Below are 11,699 nucleotides of genomic sequence, written 5' to 3'. Positions count from 1 at the left end.
GAGCTGATAAGATTTCAAATTACTCTCAGCCTCCATATATACACACACTGAGCGTGTTGTGCGTGTGGGCATATAGATATACGCTTTATGTATGTATAGGTCAGCTGTAGTGTACGCTTTATATGCGTCTTCAGAGACATGATAAACATATGTGACATTGGCAGACATATCCATTCAACACTCCCATCTTAGAAAATATTGGGAGAGAAAATTTAGTTAAGATTATTTATAACGTTAACTATATACACTCTTTCTAACTGGATTCGAATTTTTCAGATAAATTTTAACTATACACTCTTTCTAACTGGATTCGAATTTTTTTAGATAAATTTTAACTATACAGTGATCACATATAAGAAATCACAAAGGTCGGAAGTTATTCGGTTAATTATGCATTGTTTTATGGAAAGTAGGGCTATTTGATCTATTTTGTTAGTATAATCTGCGGGGATTTGAACATGGCCTTTCCCGATGAAGGGCAAGACGGACAACAGTCTAAGGTTCGTCGTTCCAAGAGGCCAAAAAAAAATCGGTCTTATATAGTAGCAATCATATAGAACACATTTTTTTTTTCATTCCACATATCTTCGGGACTCAAAGTCAACTTTTACAAATCGAAAGTTTTTGGAATTGGAGTGGATCCAGTGGAAACTTCGAACTGGGCCAATCTTCTTGGGTGTGTATCAGGCGATCTACCATTTGACTACCTTGGGGTGCCGGTGGGGGCCAACATGAATCTTAAAAAACACTGGAAGCCCATAATCAAGAAATTTCAGTCTAAGCTCTCATTATGGAAGGCTAAATCATTATCGTTTGGAGGAAGGCTCACACTAATTAAATCGGTTCTAGGAAATCTGCCTATCTATTTCTTGTCCTTATTTCGTGCTCCTATAGGTGTTATAAAGGAACTGGAAAAGATAAGACGTTCCTTCCTATGGGGAGGGGGTGAAGATAAAAGGAAAATTCATTGGGTTTCCTGGGACAAAGTCCTCGCAGCCAAAGAAGAAGGAGGACTTGGAGTGGGATCCATTCAAGCCTTAAATATTGGTTTGCTTGTAAAATGGTGGTGGAGGTTAAACAATGAACCTAACTCTCTGTGGGCTTGAGTAATCACCGGCATTCACAACTTAGCGAACAAACCGATTGAGTATCTATCCGTACAAAGATATGGTGGTGTTTGGAATAACATTGCCAGCATTAGAAAGTTCCTGGGGGGGCTTGGGATTGCAATACATGATCTATTCAACATTAAAATCATGTCAGGGCATAATACCCTGTTTTGGTATGACCATTGGATTGGCTCTAGCAACCTAAAAACGAGATATCCTGACCTATTCGATTTGGAATCAAAGAAAAGGTGCACTGTTGCGGACAGGATTGGTGATCGGAATCAAAACTGGAAGTGGAGATCCAGGCCTGCGGCTCGGGGGTTGGATTCTGAAGTTCTCAGTCTAAGTAATGAAGTCGCTAATATTCAATTAAACTCGGGACTGGATCAATGGAGATGCAAACTTTCATCAGATGGCAAGTTCTCTGTGGCCGTCATCCGTCAACTTGTTGATAAGCTGAAAACCGGCAACCTATTTGCTCCGAAGATTATTTGGAACAAAATTGTTCCCATTAAGGTGCTTTGTCTGGTATGGAGAGCTGCACAACAACGTATACCAACTGCTATGGCCTTGGAATGCAGGGGTATTTTGGTCAACTCGCAAATATGCAGTTCATGTATTGGAAACTCTGAATGCGCAGACCATGTGCTGATCAATTGTCCGTTTGCGATCAACATTAGAAGCTGCATCTGGAGATGGTGTGGAGTTGCTGGCGATCATTAGTCCATAAAAACAATCTGTGAACTGATAGATTTTGCAAGCAAGTGGGGGAGGAATAAGAAGGAAAAGAAACGGTTCGTTGTAATATGTTATGGCATGATTTGGAACTTATGGAGATTCAGGAACAAAAGGCTATTCCACTGTGAGAGTACTTCAGTCCAAAATGGTGTGGAGTGTATTAAGGCCATGACATTCGTTTGGGTAAAACATAGAAATAGAAATGGTATGTGTAGTTGGGAGGATTGGGGAATATCTCCATTTTATGATGTATAATTCTGCACTTACTTGTATGTCTTTTCATTGGGCTCTCTTCTAGTTTCTTGCTAGGAGAGAGTTCCTTTCTTTAATAAAATATTTGCCGTTTCCAAAAAAAACGTAGGTATTTAACTACGTTGAAAAGGGAAATTATCGAAAGTCTAAATAAAAAAGGTGTGAACGATGTCAAAATAGGAAATATAAAAAAATTGGAAATTGAAATTTATAGTCCCTATGACACTATAGAAGTAAGTGATAGTTGAACGTCATCTAATACGAGGCTCCATCAAATATAAATCAATTACTTTTGGTTTTAAAGTTCGCCTCCAAATTTATATTTGATTTTTTAACATCCTTATTTTCAATTAACAGGTATCCAGGTTTCCAATTTTGAAAATGATTTAATTATTTAGATTATGTAATGTTTCTAGACAGTTTTTTTATATATTCATATATGACATTGTTATCTCGGTATGTCATTGTTATGTGGTGGAGTCTTCTAGATAATTTAAATTTTCATTAAGATTTGGTTTGGACAATAGAAAGATGAACTTGTGGTAGTTGTTTTATTTCCTACCGGTTTTTTGAAGTCACTTTATGTGACAACAGTCAAAATAAGTCAACGATCGTCAATCGCAAACGTGGCTGTTAGGGGTGTCAAGAACAACAAATAATAAGGGTACAACAAACTCAAAATACATTGTTTTAACGCACTAAAAAGTAGTACAAGGCAAGCAGAGTCGAACCATAAAGACACGGAATAAAAGTTTATACCTCTTTGTGCAAGGTACTTTGGTCACAAGGGGGGGGGGGGTTGTTTGCAAATGTAAAATAATTAAATAACAATCTACTTTAAAAGCATGCATAAAATGAAATAAACTTGTAAACAATTTGATTGAATAGTTCTAGTTCTAGTTCTCAAGGTTATTGTTCAACTTGATTATGACTTGATGTAATTCATGATTGCTATTTTAAGTTGGTACTGAAAGATATTAACACGCTCTAATGCCTCTCGCTTGTCAAATTATTTAACCAAAACACGCTCTTTAACTAGACCTAACTTTCACCGCGAGTCATACTGCTCAAATATAAGATGAGAAAGGACAAACACAACTCATGTCGGTGTGACATGAATCGTGTTTCAAACATAGTCATTTGCTATGATGATAATGCAACAAGAACTCAGGTTAAGTCTTCATGTTTTCTTCCATGGCATGACCGATACATCTTCTTTTCATGCTCCAAAGCTCCATGCCCCATGCTCCAAGCTCCAAGTTCCATGCTCCATGCTCCATGCATCTAAGCTCCAAGCTCCATAATGCCTGCAAAATAAATCAAAAATAGTGAAGTACTAGGCATTCTCAATAAAATATGCAATTGACCAAATAATTAACTAAATGCAAGAATTATGAAGTAGAATGTTATGAAAGGACGGAAATAAACATGCAAAATAGGTGCATAAAATGCACCTATTAAACCTCCCCAAGCTTGGACCTTTCTTGTCCTCAAGAAAGAACAAAATTAAGAATCACCCTTGAGAAGACGATAGGTGACTAAAAGAGAAACTAAGATGAAAAGAACGGAAGGAGCCTGCAGCAGCGCCTCTGGAGCCGCCCCCCGTTCTGGAGCCAGCGGGTTCTGAATGACGAAAAGGGCCTAAAGGGAATTAAGAGTGAATGCATGCAATAAAAGAAAAACTAATGAAAATGACATATGTACAAAAAGATGCTTAAGAAAAATGAACCAAAGAAAAATTCAAAAACACACTTTTTTTATACGATCAAACTTTACATCAATTGGGCTCCAATCACCAATACCTAAGCGACCATCCTGCTACCTTTCATGTATCACATACCCCCAAAGTGAGGAAGACCACGAAACGGTGTAACTCAATAATCCAACCATAGTTTTATTTAAACTTTATACCTTAATTAGCTTTGTGAGCGAAAATAACACAGTCCAGGATCTCATGTCCTCAAGACTAGATAGTCAATAATCAGAATCGACGCATCCTTAAGAACCTGTCATGGCAAATCAACTTTTGCTGAAGCAGTGGGCCCAGCTCCTATGCTTTCACTTTTTCGAGAGCCACAAGTATCATATCACAAAGTTCTTCATTTGCCAGATTTGACTTGGAGATGGATTCTAATTTGATTGAACTTGGATTTGTATCTTCATTTTGAGCTTTAGTTCTTCAATCAACTTTTTGAATTTCTTAAAATTTCTTTGAGCTCCCTCGTTCAGGGAGTTTAAAGCGTGTGGAGCGTCCGAGTTCTTTGGGGTCAGGGATCCCACCACTAGTCAACACTGGGTGGCAGACATGGAGAATGCCCATCGCACAAGTTTTTGCCACGAGGCGACAAAGGTGGGGTTCGCGTCTTGTATGTTGAGGGTTCGAGCACGAGACTGGTGGGAGGAGGTTACCCGCGAGGTGGGATCAGCGGGTGTGGCTGAGATGACTTGGGAGGATTTTGTGAGGAGGTTTGATCATGAGTTTGCACCGTCCATCGAGGTGGAACGTTTGGTGAGAGAGTTTCAGGATCTACAACAGTTTACAGAGACTGTAGCGGAGATCACGTCCAAGTTTAGAGAGAGAGAACTTTTGGTTTTGCAGTACATTGCGAATGAGAAGATGAAGAAGACAAAGTATCATCCATGCTGAGGGATGATATCTGAGAGTTTGTGAGCTTTTTCGGGGTATATGATGCTGAATAATATGGGGGAGAAAGCCCAGGAACGGGAAATTGAGTTGGAGCTCCGGACAAAGCAGAATCTGGAGCAGGTTCAGGCAGTAGTGGGTCAGGCCAAGAAGCCTAAGACCTCCGATCCTCCCAACAGAGGCCAGTAGGGATGTGGCAGCAAGCTCGACATGTTATGCATGTGGCCAGCTAGGCCACATGAGCAGGGATTGCCCCAAGAAGGGCTTGATTTGTTTCCACTGCAACCATAACGGTCATAAAAAGGCCGATTGTCCGAGGTTGGTTAGAGGAGGAGGAGCGGTGGCGGCACCTGCGCCTGCAACAATGATGTCACACCCCCAAACCAAGGATGGCGGAAACGTCCGGGGGTGGAGGACTTCATGTAAAGTATCACAACAATGAGTATAATAGTGCTCAAAGTAAATACAACCATCATAAATATAATTGAAAAAGTTTCACCAAAGTATATGTTTACATGATTCAAATCAATTACATTATGATATAAAGTGAAATGTTCGACGATTTATCGTCCCATCCTCAAAACGTGGTTGATTTCCTGTTTCACTGAATTCCTGAGAATACAAGTCGTTTTGAAAAGTGTCAACACAAAGGTTGGTGAGTTCATAAGCTTTTGACAGTAAGAGTTTGAAAATCGATCTTTGTAAAGAGATGTATGATACCAAGAAAAATCCAATATTTTCCTTACAAAAGTTAGGTATTCCTAAATACCAAGACCAAAAGTATACAATATAGTATGTAATTGTTGATATAAAATGTGATTTTAAATCGACATAAAACCCTTTTTGTTTGATATGAAAGCGTACAAGTATTTTTCCATACTTAAAGTAATTTCAGTGAGCTAATTAGACCTAACTCGCTAATTTAAGGTTAGAACCCGTAAATCTTATGATTGTTAATACCACATGTGAGCTATCGTAACCATACTTGACTTGGGTGGCCTCGTAATGCGACGTTCTTCAGGCATCGCCGTTAAATGACACTTGTCACCACAGACCTGCCGGTCTAGCTGTAGCGAGCAGCTCTGGTGTGGGTTTGTCAAACCCAATATAGATCTATACACAACTATCATGTTCTCCTTACAAGAGACTCTGGTTACAATTTACAGGACTTTTTGGTTTTGTTACTTTGGAAGTAACCCGAAGGGAATGACTCACAAATTTATTCATTAACAGATTTACGTGAACTAAACGGAAAACCTTTGGTAAATAAGTTTGAGAAGTAAATGATACATAAACTATACCTATTATAGTTTATCCAAAACGTTTGTAATATATAAAAACTCTTTTATGAAAAAGCGTTAGGATCATGAAATCCATTAAACTGTGCTTATTATAGTTTATATATATATATATATATATATATATATATATATATATATATGCGTGTTCTAAATGAATGAATAATTTTATCATGAATGACTTATTTTCAGTTTATGATGATAAAATTTACAACGTATCACATTCAATACTTAGATCTTGACATTATACACTTTGCTCAACATAATACAAAGTGTTATAAAAATTACAAGCTGTTAACAAATTTTCAGCCTTTCTACACTGTTTTTGAAAATTCATACAAAAATCATACGAAGTCGAAAACTAAATCCGTAAATTCTGGGAGTTCCCAAAATGTGTCTAGTTTACTCAGAATTTTGATCATGATTTTTAATGACCTGTAACTTAGGTGAAAAGGTCCATAATCACAGACTGGTCCGGATTGGTGTTTGAAATGATAGGCAGTTTTGTAAAAATCACCATAAATTGTAGAAAAATCGTATGGAGATGTGCAAGTAGTCATTTTAAAGCTAAGAAGTGGAACTACATGCACCTAAAACAGTTTTGAAAACTAAAATGTTTAAGGTGTCCAAAACAGTCCGTGAATGGAGTCCAACTTTTCTGATGAAAGCTGTTAGAAAATTTTAGTTATGTTCTTGGTGTTTTAACTTGTATTCCCCCCCTAAAAACTTAAGAAAACATGAAAAAGTAGGGGTATGAACTCACCTTAAGTGTTTTCAGTAGATGATTGTTGAAGAATGGAGGTGTTTAACTCAAGGACACTTGGAAATGTCTTGAAGATTTCGAGAATCTAGCATGATAGTTATGGAGTTTGTATGAGCTATCAATGATTTGAGTAGAACGAAGTGTGAGAATCACAAGGAGGGTGGATTACACTTACCAAGAGTGGAAGAACACTTGATGATTAGCCTTGAAATCGTGAGTGAGAGAGAGAAGTTGGAGAGAAAGAGTTGGAGTTCAATCTTGGTGAAATTTGAGAGTGTTTGAAGAGAATGAGGAGAGATGGTGTATGATCAACCCTTAGATTGTGGGGGTGACTTGTGAATGAGAGTAAAAGGTACAAGGTATGGTGGGGAGGAGTGTGGGTTGTCATGGAGTGGGTGTGGGGGTTGCTTGCGTCATAACTAAGGTAAGGTCAACACTCTTCTTTTGTACTTTACCAACTCCTTTTTAAATAAGATTTTATCCTTAAAATGTGATTAAATCATTAATTTAGGGGTCTTATAATTAAAAATAAAGTTTTGGGTGAAAATCCTATGTTAAAATAATTAAAAATGGGTTTAAAACGCAAAAATACGCAAAAACGGGTGAAAAATGAACTTTCCCAGCGAGACTCCTCGGATCTCGGCCGAGGCTCGGTCTCTGGGCCGAAGTTCGGTTAGGTGATGCAGGGTTCGGACGCGAGTGGCTGAATCAGGAGGCGGGACGCGAAGCGATGGCTCGGTCCGATGAGAAGCTGTCCGAAGCGAAGGCGAGAAGCGAAGGCGGGTGGGTTCGGTCCGAAGTGAGGCCAGAACCGAAGGAGCTGTTGTGAACAGTAATGAACAGTATTCTCGGTTCGGACCTTCCTTCTATGTCGGGTTCGGTTCGGACCTCCTTCAATGCCGGGTTCGGTTCGGATGAACAGTGGCTTCGGTTCGGTTCGTGGGTCAGCAGCTTCGGTTCGGCTCATGAACAGTACTCTCGGTTCGGACCTTCATGAATAGTACTTTCGGTTCGGTTCATGAATAGTACTTTCGGTTCGGAGGGTTCGTTTCCTTAAGTCCGTTTTTCGCGTAGACTTCCGTTTTTGGGCTATTTTCGCCAAATTCGGGGGTCGGGATGTCCCGAGTGATTATAGAAAGTTGGGGAGAGATTTCGAGAGAGATTTGAGAGAGATTCCACATACTCAGAGAGATTTGGGAGAGATTTGACGTACTTGGAGAGATTTCACATACAAAGAGATATTTGGGAGAGATTTCACATTCTTAGAGAGATTTGGGAGAGATTTGACATTCTTGGAGAGATTTCTCATTCAGAGAGAGATTTGGGAGAGATTTCACATACTTAGAGAGATTTGGGAGAGATTTGACATTCTTGGAGAGATTTCTCATACAAAGAGAGATTTGGGAGAGATTTCACATACTTAGAGAGATTTGGGAGAGATTTGACATGCTTGGAGAGATTTCACATACAGGGAGATATTTGGGAGAGATTTCACATACAGAGAGATATTTGGGAGAGATTTCACATACTTAGAGAGATTTGGGAGAGATTTGACATTCTTGGAGAGATTTCTCATACAAAGAGGGATTTGGGAGAGATTTGACAGAGATTTCTCATTCAAGGAGAGATTTGAGAGAGATTTCACATACTTAGAGAGATTTGGGAGAGATTTGACATTCTTGGAGAGATTTCTCATACAAAGAGGGATTTGGGAGAGATTTGACATTCTTGGAGAGATTTGGGAGAGGTTTGACATACTTAGAGATATGTGGGAGAGGTTTCACATACTTAGAGATATGTGGGAGAGGTTTCACATACTTAGAGATATGTGGGAGAGATTTCACATACTTAGGGATATGTGGGAAAGATTTCACATACTTAGAGATATGTGGGAGAGGTTTCACATACTTAGAGATATGTGGGAGAGGTTTCACATACTTAGAGATATGTGGGAGAGGTTTCACATACTTAGAGAGATTTTTGGAGAGATTTCTGATACGAAGAGATGGAGTGAAAATGATTGAAAGAGGTTTCATTGGCGACCTTTTTGAGTGTTCGGCTTCGCAATGCAGGGTCCGTAAACCCCGTTAAGCCTTGTTTAAGGATCTTGCATACTCCCGATGAGTATGCAACATTGTTTTATCGGTTTGGCTCGCCACGTACCACTGTTTTAGGTTAAGGAGATCTAGATGTACGCACTTTTCGATTTACGATCTCTCATTAGAATAGAGAGTTGTTTAGAAATTACATAACGTAAACTCTAATACTCATGGCAAATTGAGTTGACCGGTTTGACTTGTTGACTTTAGTTGGCTTTGACTTGACCGAAAATTGACGGTTGTCACAAATGAGGATTACTGATGGCCGCCCGATCAAGGCAGAAGCTCCTGCGGTGAAGAGCCGTGTATTTCAGTTAACTACAGAGGAGGCCCAAGCAGTGCCAGACGTCGTGACTAGTATGCGATCTATTCCAGTTTTATTTATTTTATTGTTTATTCTTATATGGTTATGATCTTGTATACGAACCTTTTTGGTCAATGGTTTGTCGGCTCATATTCTTTTCGATTCGGGGGTTACCCGATCATTTGTATCTCTTGCACTCAGCAAAAAGTTTCGAGATGCTCTGGGGACTTTGGATTCCCACTTGAGGTAGAGATTGTGGATGATTGTACTGTGAGCGCTACGAGGGTATTTTGGAGGAGTGTCCTGAATATGTTCAGGGAGAGGTTTCTTATTGATCTAGTTCCGATTCCTTTGAGAGGATTGAAGGTGATCATCGGGTGGATTGGTTGGGGCCCAATGGGTCCATGATAGATTGCGAGCATCAGTTGGTGAGGGTTCGAACCCCAAGTGGGGGAGAACTGGTTATCCATGGGGAGAGAGCCTCACGTGGGCTAACTCTTTGTTCGACTGTGAGGGCTAGGAGACTCCTTCTGCAGGGTTGTTTTGGGTTCTTGGCTTATGTCTCGGATACGAGGGTGGGAGCCACGTCAGAGATGAGCAGTGTACCTATTGTGTGGGATTTTCTGGATGTATTTCCAGAGGAGTTGCCTGGGGTGCCTCCTGAGAGGCAAGTGTAGTTTCGTATTGATTTGGTGCCTGGTGCGGCTCCGATAGCCAAGGCGCCATATTGTCTAGCTCTACCTGAGATGCAGGAGCTGTCTACGCAACTTCAGGAGCTGCTAGACCGGGGATTCATTCGTCCGAGCAGTTCCCCTTGGGGAGCACCGATCATGTTCATGAAAAAGAATGATGGGTCACACAACATGTATATTGATTATTGGAAGCTGAACAAGCTAACGGTGAAGAACCGTAATCCGCTTTTAAGGATTGATGATTTATTTGATCAGCTTCAAGGTGCATCTTGGTTTTCCAAGATTAATCTTCGGTTAGGGTATCATCAGATGAGAATCAGAGAGGAATACATACTGGAGACGACGTTCAAAACTCATTATGGTCATTAAGAGTTTGTGGTGATGCCATTTGGGCTCACAAATACTCCAACAACGTTCATGGATCTCATGAACCGGGTCTGTAGACCAATGCTGGATTGGTCTATGATTGTTTTCATTGATGATGTTTTGGTCTATTCTAAGACTAAGGAGCAGCATGAGCAACATTTGAGGGAGGTGATGGAGACCTTGAGGAGGGAGAGGATTTATGCCAAATTCTCAAAATGTGAGTTTTGGTTGCGTGATGTGTAGTTTCTGGGGCACATCATCAACCAAGAGGGTATTTTGGTAGATCCGGCCAAGATTGAGGCGGTAATGCGTTGGGAGGTTCCGAAGAACACATCCGAGATCCGGAGTTTCTTGGGGCTAGCAGGGTACTATAGGAGATTCATCCAGGATTTCTCCAAGATTTTTGTGCCTTTGACCCGTTTAACCAAGAAAAGTGTGATCTTTCGGTGGGGTCTGGATCACAAATCGGCTTTCGATACCTTGAGGCAGAAATTATTCGAGACCCCGATTCTAGCACTACCCAAAGGGATTGGATGATTTTGTGGTGCATTGTGACGCTTCTATTTCAGATCTGTGAGTTGTTCTGATGCAGATGGGGCATGTGATTGCTTATGCCTTGAGGCAGCTGAAGCCTTATGAGGCGAATTACCCCACTCATGGTTTGGAATTGGGGGCGGTGAAATTTTCCCTCAAGATTTGGAGGCATTAGTTATATGGGGTCCGATGCACCATTTTCACCGATCACAAGAGTTTGAAATATTTGATGGATCAGCATTATTTGAATATGAGGCAGAGGAGATGGTTAGATGTGGTAAAAGATTACGACTGCGAGATTTTAAACCATCCCGGGAAAGCCAATGCGGTGGCTAATGCTTTGAGCTGTAAGATGGCAAGTGCTCCGATTCGAAATGTCTGCTTGAGGATGACAGTGATTTCACCTTTATTGGATATGATCAATGAGGCACAAGTGGAGGGTTTGGAAAGGGAGAACTGGAAGATTGAGCGGATTCGGGGGCAGATTTCATTGTTTGTTCGAGACAACCTGGGGTTATTGACTCAATGTGGCAGAGTTTGGGTTCCGGCATTCGGGGGAGTGAGGCAAAGGATCTTAGAGGAGGTGCATAAGTCCAAGTTTTCTATTCATCTGGGGCCACAAAGATGTACCGAGATTTGAGATTGAGCTATTGGTGGCCCTGCATGAAGCAGGAGGTTGTCTGGTTTGTTGAGCAGTGTTTGACCCACAGGAAGGTCAAAGTCGAACATCAGAGGCCTCACGGCAACGCTCAGCCGCTACCTATTCCCATGTGGAAATGGGAAGAGAACACCATGTATTTTATCACGAAGTTACCTAGGACGACACGGGGTGTGGATTCCATTTGGGTAGTTATGGACAGGTTGACTAAGAGTACGCATTTTATTCTGATTTTCGCGAGT

Source organism: Lactuca sativa, chromosome 2 (assembly GCF_002870075.4).
Source record: "Lactuca sativa cultivar Salinas chromosome 2, Lsat_Salinas_v11, whole genome shotgun sequence".
Taxonomy (NCBI): Eukaryota; Viridiplantae; Streptophyta; class Magnoliopsida; order Asterales; family Asteraceae; genus Lactuca; species Lactuca sativa.
The sequence above is the reverse complement of the archived record's forward strand: the minus strand, read 5'-3'. Positions refer to the sequence as shown.